Source organism: Oxyura jamaicensis, chromosome 6 (genome assembly GCF_011077185.1).
Source record: "Oxyura jamaicensis isolate SHBP4307 breed ruddy duck chromosome 6, BPBGC_Ojam_1.0, whole genome shotgun sequence".
Taxonomy (NCBI): domain Eukaryota; kingdom Metazoa; phylum Chordata; class Aves; order Anseriformes; family Anatidae; genus Oxyura; species Oxyura jamaicensis.
Window position 1 is genome coordinate 3514805 of NC_048898.1, and position 13156 is coordinate 3527960.

The 13156-nt window shown below is 53.6% G+C and overlaps 1 long non-coding RNA gene across 3 annotated transcripts; it reads right to left on the minus strand.

Annotated features, from left to right (window-relative positions):
- Nucleotides 1-255: 255 nt before the first annotated feature.
- Nucleotides 256-11842, minus strand: LOC118168882. 3 transcript variants are annotated; one of them, XR_004751832.1, is made up of 5 exons: nt 11601-11842; nt 4018-4079; nt 2803-2921; nt 1492-1627; nt 256-391 (listed from the first exon to the last, which is right to left on the minus strand). It is a non-coding gene; the product is annotated as an uncharacterized LOC118168882 (long non-coding RNA). The 3 variants fall into 3 exon arrangements; XR_004751833.1 differs by having other exon boundaries at nt 1492-1648; XR_004751831.1 differs by lacking the exons at nt 2803-2921; nt 4018-4079.
- Between the last annotated feature and the right edge of the window lie 1314 nt (nt 11843-13156).

The following is a 13156-nucleotide window of genomic DNA, read 5'->3' on the forward strand; positions in this document are numbered from 1 at the left end:
CATTTAAGGGTGCTTGTGTACATGTATACACGTGCCTGCAATAAAATTAACACCCCTCAGCCATTCTCGATTCTGGTAAAAAAGAGCTGTGATGAACGCTGGCTCTGTGTTTTGGGACCCTGGTGTGACCAAGCTGCTGTAGAAGAAAACCTGCTTTGAGAAAGCCTGGTTCTTTCATGTATGCACACACTCTCCTTGAGGGAATCTGCCACTATGAGGAAGTCAGGCCAGAGGAAGCAGCGCTGTGCACGGCTGGTCCCCACGTTATTTCGGTTAGTGGCAGGGCGGTAACAAATTCCAAGATGGGTGGAGAGCGGAAGAACGAAGCCCAACATCGATCTCTTTTGTTCATTCAGCTAACAGATGAATCTCCAATTGTCCACACACTGTTCTTCAATAAAAGCAAATGCTTAGCGTGCCCACCACATTTGCAGCCCAAAGGCCTTTCTAGTATTTGTGTCTGTCTTCGTTCCAGTCCTAACACCCTCTCCTCCATGCTGAGGCACACAGGGAGAAAACAGCATCCCTGACCCAAGACCCAGTCCACAACCTTTTCAAAGCAGGTTATTCCCTCTCCCAGATTTTGGGAGCCAACCTAAATGTGTGCCAAACGGGGCTGTTTGTAGAAATCTCCCACGTTAGCTGTTGAACTGAAGGCTTTTCAAGTCTACAGGTCTGTTTGTCAACAGGATTGCTTAACGTCTCTCTGGAGCAGCACCTTCTTCCAGAAGCACATAGCCATCTCCTGAGAGAGTTACATAAAGGCTGTCACCTTCCTCAGTCATCCGGCTGACTTTTTTTGGCCCTTATCCTGCAGTTCATGTTTTGCAACAGCCCCCCTGACATCTGTGAAGCTGGTCACTGAGTAAACACTCCATGCCATCAACAAAAGCACCGGGAGGTGACTTTGTAGGAATGCACGTGGCTTATGGATCTGTTGGCGTAGTGCAGGAAAGATTGCTAACCTTCCAAAGTCTCCACACCTCCATAAACCTGAGGGTTTTTTTGGACTGAACCTGCTGTCTTGCATCCAAGTTGTCCCAGCGGAGCTGAACCAAAAAAAGCCCAATAAACTGCTCAACTAAGAGAACAAAAATAATTACCCCCAAAGGAAGAACCTCTCCAGAGTCTTGGCTAAATAACACAATGATAAAACGGAGTAAAACTGGTCTCAGTCTCTTTTGACTCCAGAGACCTGGATGGATGTTGTTGCCATCACTTTGAACTGAAGGACACAGGCCTCATTTATTCTTCCTTCTTCATTCCCTGCCATAAAAGCCAGGAAATGTAGTAATATGGCATTTCCAGTGCCATTTCGTTCACTTTGTGCCTGAATTATTTTTATTTCCCAAGGCAGATGAAGAAGTGTGAGACAAGCGGCTGTCCTTAATTCCAAATTTCCTGCCATTGACCAGTTTAAGCCATAGATCTAATGTTGTTAGGACAATATTTTCTTCCATACATGTCTTGCTGGTGATGTTAACTACTTACTGTTTATTTCCTACAGCAGCTGGGAACACGGAAACATGTACTGAAAGGGCTGAGTCACCTCCCCGTTGTCTAATGTTAGCATCACAGCCTGGACGCAGCTTGGTTAGGATGTTCTGGCCTCCAAAACCAGGAGCCCCTGTAAGGTTGGAGCACGGACCTCCAAAAAAAAAGAGAAGCAAGTAGCGAGAAGCAGCGCCAAATGGGGAAACGCCAGGCAAACGGTGAGCAGGGACCGACGGGCGGTCAGACCTTAATCCCACTAAATGGAAAGCAGATAGCCCTGATGGGAGGGGAACTCCTGCTACTCTCATCTCGTCATCTGAACAGCGAGGATTGCAGCTCTTTGTGGACAAGCAGGGCTTGCAAGGAACTGGGGGGAGCCACTGCCTTTATCTTCTCTCCAGTTTGCACTGCCAGCTGGAGGCGAGCCCCCAGCAGCAGCCCCCGGCACCAGCCTGGGGACCCCCCGTGGATTCAGTTTGGGTTAATAACATCCGTGTTCCCTGGGAGCCAGGGATTTGTTGTGGAAACGCTGCCAGAAGGGCCTAGCTTTGGCTCCTCTTCCCAAACACTTGCGGAAAGGCTGCAAAGTGTCCACCGGGACCCCGAGCTGAGGGGAAGATAAAGGCGAGCAGGGAGAGATGTCCATCAAGGCTGCGGCTCCTGCCAGAGATGCGGTGCAGCATCATCCCCTGGCACTCGGACAGGTGGAGCATCCTTCCTTCCCTCCACAAACCTCCTTCCCAAAATCTTCCTCCAGAAAAAGATACAAGGAGCCCATAGGCACCAGGGAGACAGCTCAGAGGGCATTTCACTGCCCTCTCCACCTTTGCACCCCTCCATCAGCAAGGAAGGTGCCATTTGGGACTGCCAGTCACCAGCTGGGAGATAAGCAGGGGTGTAAGAAAAAATAATTACCCTTCTATTTTTTTAGGGAAATACAGCAAAACAAGGATAGGGGATATGAAACTGCCGGCAGGAAACCAAGTCTTAGCGAAGTGAGGTGTAATGAACAGAAAACACCAGTCCATAGGACTCTCCACAGGGGATGGTCACAGCCCTAATGGAGCCATCAGAAAAATATTGTTTTCCTTGCAGTAACACCTCAAGCCCAATTTACTACAAAGAGGGGAGAGCGGTAAAAGAGTGGGAAGTCTCTTCATCCAGTGCTGCTTCCCAGGGACCGCATGAGGCCAGTTCAATTTGCACCTTTTATCACCCCCGCCTGTGTCTCACTGCTTCGCAGGAGCCCTCTCCCCAAGGCAATAAAACCAAAATTACTGCAGAAAGCAGGCCATGGAAATAGCTCACCTGGAATCCAAGGGAGCTTTGCTGGAGCAAGGGCTGCCAAAAGACACCACTGGACCCCTCTGGCACCAGCAGATCCTGGTCTCAGTAACATCCTTCACACCGCACCAGGTGCCTGTTCCCTGCACCAAAGCACCATGAGCTGAGCTCCTCACTTCTGTGGGTGCCAAATTACATTCTGCTCTTTCCCCAGCCCCCCCATCCCAGTCTCCCCTCTTTAAGGAGACTCTATAACTTTTTCCTTCATTTTTCTTCTCCGTTTCTGGGAAACGAGGGTCTAAACAGCTGCCTGCTTCTCTCCTGCTGCAGCACTGCAGAGGATGAGTTGACCTGCCGAGCACCCCCTCCCTGACCCAGCGCTCCCCTCTCTCAGCTTTGTTTTCAGGCAAAATTAGGCTGAGTTTCAAGCAAACCTGGGCTGAGCTTCAAGCGAGCCTGAGCCAACTCCTAATTTATGCCGTCAGCGTATTGTTCAGGGTCAAAGCCATAAGACACATGGAGGCTTCGCTTCATTTTCCCTCCAGCCTGAGAGCCCATCAGAGACACCCTGGCTGCGTTTCACTGCTGGCAGTCACCCGGACCATGGCACAGAGCAGGGCTCAGCTGGGAGCCGAAGGAGGCAGGTCTCAGGGGCCGGGCTGAGCAAAGGGTTAATGCAAAGTGCCCCAAGTCCAGCCCGGGCAGTTATTTCAGGGTCGTGCTCCCAAGCGATAAATTCTCAAAAAAACAAATCTCACTGCAGGAGAAGATGCAGTTTCTCTTAATTATGCAGAGATGCACCTTAGCAAGTAACCCTTTGCCTGCAAGGGGGCTGCGCCTGAGGGTAGGGCTCAACTAGGAAAACATTTCTTCATTTGAATACCCACAGACTTCAGCTGTACTTTGTGGTGCTGGGGGGTTATCATATACATTTGTCAGTGCACAAACTGCTGATGGCATTTAGCTTTGCCCCTTTCTCTCTACACCCAGCCGCACCTGAAATACTGCATCTCTCTCTGTCACTCTTTTCAGGACATGCAACAGGCACACAAGAGCCAGAAAAGCCACAGAGCCATTTCCACACCAAGGTAGGCACCAAGGGCCAGGGGTGTGCAGCCGGAGCCTCCCACAGCTCCCCAAATGCTGGCCAAGACCCCTCACACCATCACACTGCTGCCAGAAAAGTGGTGAGCAGAGCACAAAACGGAGCAGGAAAAGGAATCTTGCCTCCTAATAGACCTGCCAGGTGAAGTGGAGAACAGCAAGGCAGGCTTTCTCCTTTGGAGACCTGTACACCAGTCCTGTAAAAGTCACGGGAGAAAGGTTTTGGCAGATTAGGGTTTTGTCTGTACTGCAAAACCAAAAACCACTCTGAATTAACAAGGGGATCTGTAAATCAAACCAGCATTGGGGTGCTGAGGTGGGAAGACCCCAAGTTCCTGCTCGCTTTGCCAGCGGAACGGATGGAAAAGTTGACCAGAGCATGTACTTCATGCAAAACTCCCACGTGCAAAGTGCGAATGAGCCGCAACTTCACAGCAACAGCACAAAGGAGGCAAACCATGGTCTGCCATGGAGCATCTGCATCTCCTCCTACAGCGAATGCTGACCTCAAAGAGGCCACCAAGATGACTGCACGGAGGCCAGCAAGGCCACAAGCTGGAGCACAGCTCCTCACCTCTGCAAATTTTGCTCTCCCCGATGGGAAAGTTTAGTCTTGCTGGAAGCCTGCATTTATCTTGTGGCTGAAGGAATTGCTCTGAACTGGAGACCAGTAAGTTAAACAATCTCCCCAGCTTGTCTTTGTGCTGCAAACATGTTACACAGTGCTTCAATAGTTTGGGCAATAGTGGGGCTGTGTGTCATGTATTATTTCTGGCCATCTGGAACAAGCATTAACCACAAATAAGCAAATTTGCTTGTTCTTTACTGCAAAGAAAGAAGAGCTTTGCCAGAGCGGTGCTCATTTCCACTGATGACAGATGTTTCGGGCATGCTTGGGTACCGACGTGCATGCAAACCAGAAATCGCCCTCCTCCGCCCTGAGGACCCGCCAAGTTTTACAGGCTGAGATTCAGAAAAATTACGAAGGGGGGGAGGGGGTGGAATCTGCTTTTTAAGTTGACTCCGGTTTACTTTTTTCCTGGCTTTTTGGCCCAGACTCCCTGCGGAGTGAAACTCACCCAGTGGCTCCATCTCCTCACCCTGCCAATTCTTGCAGCCCCGGGCAGCTTGCAGGCGACGAGCAGCGAGTTGCCCAGGGCGGCCGTATGCTCGGGGCCGGAGGGGCACAGAGCAGCACGTCTGAACTGGTGCCTGGAAAAGTCCCCAAACCAGGGATTACACGCTTCCTAAAGAGCCAGCCCGTACCCGCCCGCACGCTTTCTCCCCTGCCTGTCATACACACGTGCGCAGGCGGCTGCTCGCTTACTTTCAACCTCCCACATGAGCCAGAGGGACAAAATGGAATCAATAAATAACCGCTGTTAGCTCCTGCACTTCCCAAGCGGCGCGTGGGGATTTGAATCCATGTAACTTCCATTAACCTCATTTAGAGTCAAAAACACAACACCCTGGCCGCTGCTCCGCGAGCGTCGAGGCTTTGCTGCAAGCCACCGGTGCTGCCAAGCCCTCGCTCTTTCTTTGCCCGGATCCAGGATTTTTATTTATTTATTTATCAAGATGGGCAGCTGCTCTCCTTAAGCTCCAATTTCCCTGCTTCCAATGACCAGCGTTATTCAGAGGGGGGTCCAGGACCTCCATCCCTGGGTGCCTGGGACTTCGGCAGCAGGCTGTCGGAGCACTCTGCACTTGGCTGCTAACCCGCCCACGTTCCCATTTCCAGGCAGTCCCGTTTCTTGCAGATGTTGCCCTGAAAATACACGTGCCAACGCTCCCTACTACCCAAGCAGCAGCAGGGAGGTGTGTCCTGGCCCAGTTTGCAATCGAGATAACACTGCTGCATCCCAGCACTACAGGCACTTGTCACTCATTCGGTAAAGCACCAGGGAGAAGAACACGAGGGCTCACTGCACGAATTACTGCAGCCTGGATAATACAGAAGGAACAAGAAAAAAAACACACATTTATAATTTTTCCAGCCCTGCTCGGCAGCCAATGTAATTAGCAAGGGAAACCAATTGCAATCTTCCTTGCCTTCGCTCTGTGATGAGCTGAGCAGCTCTCAGAATCGCAGCACAACAGCACGTTGCTGCTTGATCACACCCTGATCTGCCCAGACCTTTGGCCGTGCATTTTTAGAGGCTGTTCAGAAGTACGAGGAGACAAGGCAATTGTCCTCCTGCTTAGGAAATCCTTTTCGAGAAACCCAATTTATAATCGGAGCTCGGAGTAAAAGAAAGCATCCTTCCACAGGAAAGGGCCTTCAAAGTGCTCGGGGACAACTCTGGAGGCAGGTGAATTGTTCTGGGTTTTTCCTGTGTACTAGCTTTCCCTTTTTGTCTACCGGAACGAAGACAAAAAAAGATGTTTTTAATGACAAAACAAAAACATTTTTGAAATTAAAAACAGAAGAGAAAGGAACACATTTCATACGTTTCAATCTCATGCAACTGAAAACCCCACTTTAGATAAAGACCCTTCCATACACGCTTGCTTTCTAGGGGGGAGCCTATTTTGAACACTCGCATCAAAATGCTTTTAAACAAATGCCTTTTGTTTAAAGAAATTCAGCTGCATCTTGAGCAGCTCAGCACACGTAAAGCCAAGCGTTCATCCTGTTGGCAGAGACATTTCGCCAGCAGAACATTTGCAAGGGTTTCTTGCACAGAGACCAGAGCTGGGCTCTTCAACCTCGGCATCACCAGCACAGGTGATGGATCCGTGAACCAAATCCACGGAGACAGCGTGGTGAAAAATAGCTGAAAAATAACACAAGAGACTGGTTTTGCTCAGTGAACAACTTGCCTACTGCTACGTTTAAGCAAAGCCTTCTTTCAGGTCACGCCTGGAGACAAGTGAGCAAGCCCCAAAAGCTGTATTTACACACGGAGAGGCCCTTCACACACCTGGTCCTAACAACCAAGTCCATCCAAGCAGCACAGAGCCACTTGCACAGGAAAATGTGTGCCTCCGCACACAGCTGCGGAGCAGTGGAGTTTATGAAACCTCGTTTACTACATCCTCAACCATCTGGCTTGGGCGCTCCGGTGTCTGATACGAGCCATGCTCATGCACGGCCTTTCCCTCAAACAGAACACGGAAGGATCTTTTTTAACCTTTTTGCAAGGCCATCTATTTTCACAATCCCCCCAGAAATTAAAGCCTTGGGGCTTTCTTTCTCCCTCCCTGCCCTTTGCTCAGGATGAAGCCGGCCAGCTGGGAGGACCCACGGGAGGCACCACAGACCGCTCCCCATGGCACAGAACCACAGGTGAGCTCTGCCCCAAGCTGTGCACCAGCGTCCCCGTGCACCTCTCGCCCTCAGCCTCCCCCAGCATAGTGCGGGATCTGCCACCCTAAAAATAGGCGCCCGGCCGACAGCTGATCCCCACACAAAAGACCCTCCGTATCCCAGGAATTTCACATGGCTGACAGACCGGGGAGCAGCGCTGCTTTGTGCTCCTGGCCCCAGTACTGCCGTCAGCCTGTCTGTCTGTCCATCCCTCAGCATCCTGAGCTCGCGGCAAGCCCGAGCAGCCCCCGCGGATGCCTACCCCAGCCCTTCCCTACACCCTGCTGCGAAGAAAGCCAGCACTGATTTGCACTGACAGATGCAAACCTGGGATTTTCTTATACTTCGAGGCAGGGCTTATTTTCCTTCAGCCTGAATCTTTTATTTCTGCCCCATTTTCCCCAGGTTCCTGCAAGCTCTTGTGGCAGCGCTTTGCAACATCCACACAAGCGGCTTTGGACACGCACACGATGGGAGCTGAAGCCTGCCCAGCCCCAGCAGCTGCTGCTGGGGAAGTTATCAGCAAAGCGCTGCCGCGAGTAACGCTGTGAAAGTTACGGTGTTTTTTGAAAACAGCAATGGCAATAAATAAATAAACAAACATCATTGCAACAGCCTGTCCCGAGCACGTCCCTGTTAGCCCGGAGGTTTTGCTCCCACCCGGAGAGGGGATGGGAAAAGGGGTGCAAGGGGAGCACGTGGGGACAGCAGCATTGCCCCAGTGAAACATATGGGACACCGCAACGGCTGCACTTATCCCGGTGCGAGATGGGCACCATGAGCAGGGCAGCACACAGCAGGTGTCCCTGTAAATTGCCAGGGAAGGAGCCAGGACAAGCAGAGCTCCTTTATAGGATGCCCACAGTCCCGAATGGGCAGCCAAGGCAGGAGCTGGCGGCTCCAGGCTCTGCCTGAGGCTTAGCAGACATCAGGGCCATGCAAGTACCACCTGCTTAGGCCAGTCAGGGCCACAAAGCAAGCCCGGTGCGGATGGACAGAGGGCCATGGGAGCCTGCTGAATGCCTGGGCTCATCCTTCTGTTACCCACACGCCCTCCAGCCCTGCTCAGCGCAGCTCCCGGCTGCATTTCCCCGCTCGTGCCAGCCAGTGGCACCGGGAAGGTGCGGGGCTGCTGACACCAAAGCCCTTTGTTGTCTATTTATACCCTGCCCGCCGCAAGCAGCTCGCCAGCGCCTGTCCCTCCTGTCTTGTCTCTCCTTGCTTTGCAATCTGGCTCCTGGCAGCCCCCCGTCAAAATGTGGGGAGTTGCTCCCACTTAATCCTTTTTGAACCAAACATCATTAGGCACCCGACTGCGCTGCCTGGTTAAAAGGCAGGGGTGGGCTCCTTATCAAAGGCACAAAGACGCCTGGTGACCCCGAATCCCAACTGCTGCCTCCACTTTGGACCTGGCGTGCTGAAGATCACACCTCCTGCTGCACAGGTGGGTACTGCAGGCAGGGCTCTGAACGAGGCTCACTACAACAGCTCTCAGGGTTCCCACCTCCATGAGCCCCGTAAAGGAACATCCCTATCATTGTCCTTTTTTCACAGAAGGGAAAACAGAGGCACAGAGAGCTCAGATGACTGCCCGCACATGTACAACAGTGCTCAATGATACCAAAGCCTTTGAGCTCATAAGACACCAGGGGCTGGCCCACGGAAGGACACAGCCATGGTGCAGGTAACATCCGCCTCCCTTCACACCCCTCCTTGTCCGTGTCAAAGATTTATCCCCTTCACATCCGCAGGGAGTTCCGAAACCTACATTCTCCAACCACAAGACCAATATTTGGATGAGACCAAACGCCCAAGGAAGGGTGCGACACCCTGGCAGGGACACTCTGGGCACCCTGCTGGGGACAAACCCTCTGCTGACCCCACAACCCGGTTCCTCCCCCCTCCAGGGACCAGGGCAGCAGACAGGCACCCAGAGGGACTGACGGGCAGGGTTTATTTATGAGCAGCGCATGTCTCCACAGCCCAGGGAGCCCCCACCTGTCTCTGGAGCTACTCGCAAAGCCGTGAGGCCAGAAAGCATCAGCTGGGGGAGCTGGTCATGTTGCAGAGCCACTGGTGGGACAGGGCAGGAGGAAGAGGAGGAGGAGGAGGGCCACGGCAGGTGATGGGGCTGCTGCAGCACAGAGCGGGTGTCCCTCCTGATGCATTTTGTGGAGGGATTGCACTTGGGAAGGCGAAGGGCAGGGGACAACAAGCAAGGACCCGGACGGCAGAGACCCACACACAGAGCTCACCTCAGAGCCAGGGGAGCTCTCAAGGCTCTGCTCACCACCAGAAAGCAGAAGCACGAAGCAATACGGCCCCGAACTCTCCACCCTGAAACACAGCTGAGTTTTCCACCATGTGCAAGAGCTCCTTACTCAGCCAAGGCCACATCCACCCCAAGGGATGCCAGGAGGAGCCTGGTGACAGCAAACTCCAGCCGCTGTGACCGATTTCCAAAGCATTTCCCATTTGCTTTCCTGAAACCCCTTTGCTTTGTGCTGGAAGGATTTGGGGAAGCCTCAGAGTTTTTTGGTTTTTTTTTTTTTTTTTTTTTTTGTGCCCAGGGGCTGAAGCTGCAGTTCAAACAGCTTTCAAATGAACGTAGCATTGGTGAAGCTTTGAGCATCACATTGTTTCCCAAAACACCGCTCCCCAGGCCCCAGAGGACTCACGGGTATGAAGGACGCAAGTGCAGTTTTCTGCTTTCAGCAAACAGATTGCTCAGTGGCACCGAGATCTAAAGAATTCACCGTAAAATGCAATCCTTGTGCTATTTGTGCTATTCTCTTTTTAACTTCTTCCCTGGAATTTGGGGGCTTGTTCTCCCTGGGAGGCTGGTTTGGGCAGAAGCTTGGAAAGTTTCAGCTCTTCTCAGCAGCCCAGTTTGCCCTAAATGCTGGGCTCACCCAGCTCCCTGAAGGATGCCCCACCACTGGGCTCCATCTCCCTCCTCTGGGCTTGTTTGGGGGCAAAACCTAAGTCCTGTCCTCCCAGCAGACCTGGGCCCATCGGCTGTCCTGCCAACGTGCTTTTCCCCAGCTAGAAGAGAAGTGACAGCTCTCCTCCTGCCTGAACAGCCACGTGGAAGCTTGGTGACAGGATCAGTGCCTCCAGCCCTTGGCTTCCACCTAGACCTTGAAACACTCGTGTGCCTTGGGGAAAAAACTCTGGTGTGCACAAAAAAACTGTTGCTCTGTAAAGTTTCCAAACACTTTAAGTGCACAAGAATAGAAAATCCCTAAAAAAGGCCATTAAAAATTAACCACAAGCATTAACAATGTCTCCTGTGAGGCAGGGGAGGCCTGAAGTCACACAACTTCTTCAGGAGCATCACTGGAGAGGGGCTTGCCATGAACAAATGCTGCAGCTCCCCGGGCCTCCCCCTTGTCCCCCTTCCTCCTGCATCCCAGCTCCTGGTCCTCAGGAACAGGCTGGAAACGCAGCCCCAGCTCCGAAAAGCTGCTGCCATCTCCTGGAAAGAGGATCCTTCCCTGGAGAGAGGCGAGAGCGCGCCGGGGCCGCGAGCCAGAGGGGAGCTGCGGCCACCAGCACCTGCTGCTCTGGGCTGGCCTAACCCTTCCCCGTGAAGTCACACACCCCCAGCCGACCGAGGGTGACATCAGAAAACGGGATGAGGGGCTTGTGCTGGAGGGAGCAGTCAGGGCCACCCGTGGGACCACGCTGGATCTCAGCACAGGCTGTCCACGGGCACGCTTTTCCCCTTTAACCTAATCAGCACTGGCGATGCTACAGCACCAGGGACTGCTTTGTCCCCCTCCTGATTGCAAAACCAGCATCTTTGCTGCAAGGAAATGGTGCAGGACGGCTTCCCCCAGCCCAGCACCGAGACACCGGGACCCTCTCACCATCAGGATGCTGGAAAGGGGAAAAAAACATAACACTGCAACCCCCCAGCTTCCCTTTCACCTGCAGCACCCCGTGGCTACCACTCAGCTGGCCGAAACACAACCTGCTGCTTCTGCAGGCCTGCACAGAGGTTTCCTGCAGCCCCAGGAGCCTCTCTCTGGCACCAATGCACGTTTCCATAAGCATACACGTCAAACAATGCTGAGGTTTCTTTACCCCCCCCCCCTCCCCCAAATAAATAAATAAATGCAGTCTCAGCCATCCCTCCCTGCTGCCGTGAGGCTGAGGGGCTCAAATTGCCTTCCCCAAAGGATGGTGCCCGTGAAGGCACAGCTGATGGGCTGTGCCAGGGCTGTAAGCCGGCCCATGTGAGCGCCACTGCAGTATTTATATCCCTTTAGTATGCTTTAAACCCTTGTGGGGAAACAGGTGGAGAGCTGCCTGCAAAGCAGCAGCCTGCAATTCACAGCGGCGATGCGCCACGTGGCTGCAGAGAGGCAGCATGTGCTGACACAGGTTTGGGGGCACACCTTACCTCGTGTCTCAGCTTCCAGCCACAGGGGGTGGGCTGGGGGCACCCACAAGTCCTCCCTAGGGAGGAGGGGAAGTCTCCTTCAGAGAAAAGCCCTTCCAGACACAGAGCAGGCTCTTCCTACCTGTGGTGCCCTGAAAACTCCCCATCTTCCTCCTTAGTCACTTTGCGCCTCCCCTTGGGGGATCCCTAAAGAAATCTCCTTTAACATCCTGGAGCCACAGCACCCCCAGCCAACCCAAAGACCAAAAAGCCCCCCAGCACAGTTCCCAGGGGTGGTGCTTTATCCCCTCCGGCTGGTTTATTGCCTCCACCCCTTGCTCCTCCTTCAAGCAGGTGCTGACGTTTACCAGGATCAGCAGCGAAACAGCCCGGTGCCCTGCTCTTGGAGGTGCTGCAGTGGCACCGAGCGGCACCTTGCCAGCGCACATCACCTCAGGACGTGCCTGGGTTTCCTGGAAAGGAGGGGAGAAGCCCTGGGTTAAGTGATAAAACATTCACTAGTGCCCCGCTGCTAGAAAACAACATTTAGCTTTGAAACCCATCTCTCGCGGGTGGTGCCCTTCCCATTAGCCCTTCCCGTGCAGTGCCTTCGGCCTCCCTTTCCCCCCGTGCAGGGGAGGAAGAGGCAGTCGGCGTCAGGCTGCAGCCCCTGCAGCCCAACACTTCATAAATCTCCCTTTGGGAAGCCGGGGCAGCCCCGCTCTCACCCCAGGAAGAAAGCAGGGATTGTTCAGCGCCGGGCTCGCGCTGTGCCAAAACACGAGCGCTGTGCTGGGGAGTGGCGGGTGCGATGGCAGGGTGGCTCGGGCTGGGAGAAGACCCCCGGTGTCCCCCCCATCAGGCTCTGGGGAAGAACACTTCCAATTTTTAGGTTATCTTCCAAAGCAATGATGTGCTGTGTAGCAGGGAAATGGAAACACATGAGTCAAGTCTGCCTCAACCCCTCTCCCTACCCATGCAGGTAGCTGAGATGGGTTAAGGGATGTGCCCAAGGACTTGTGGGGTCTCGGTGGCGGAGATGAACCCTGAGCCAGTACGTCTCAGGCTGGAAGCCTTGTGCTTTAACCAGACCACCCCGCTTTGCCCCTCGGACCAGCTTCATGCAGCTTTTCTCAGTTTAACCTCACCCAAACATCCTTGACTTCAACACAAAGCCGTGGGCACCTTTCACCGCCTACAGCCCGGGTTACAGATCTATAAACCATCTGGCCCAGCCAGGGGAGACCCCGTCCTAAATGTCACTGCCCCGGGAAGACGCTTCCTCTCCCTCCGCACGGCTCCCGCAAAGGTCGGGGAGCCGGAGGGAAATTTATGGCCTTCCCCTCCTAAAGGACTTCTCCAGATGGGTCTCCAGCGCCGCGAATTTTTTTCCAGGTGAAGGAAGAAAGGAGGAGGAAGGAGCAGAGCGAGGGCACGACTGCAGGTCACATTTTTCTGCTCCCAGCAAACCCATCGAGCGGAGGGGCTGCTCCTCCAGCCCCCGGGGGCACCTCCCCAAGGCCACCCGGCACCCGTGGCGGTGCTCGGAGGCCACCAGCGGCACAAGTGCAGCTGCC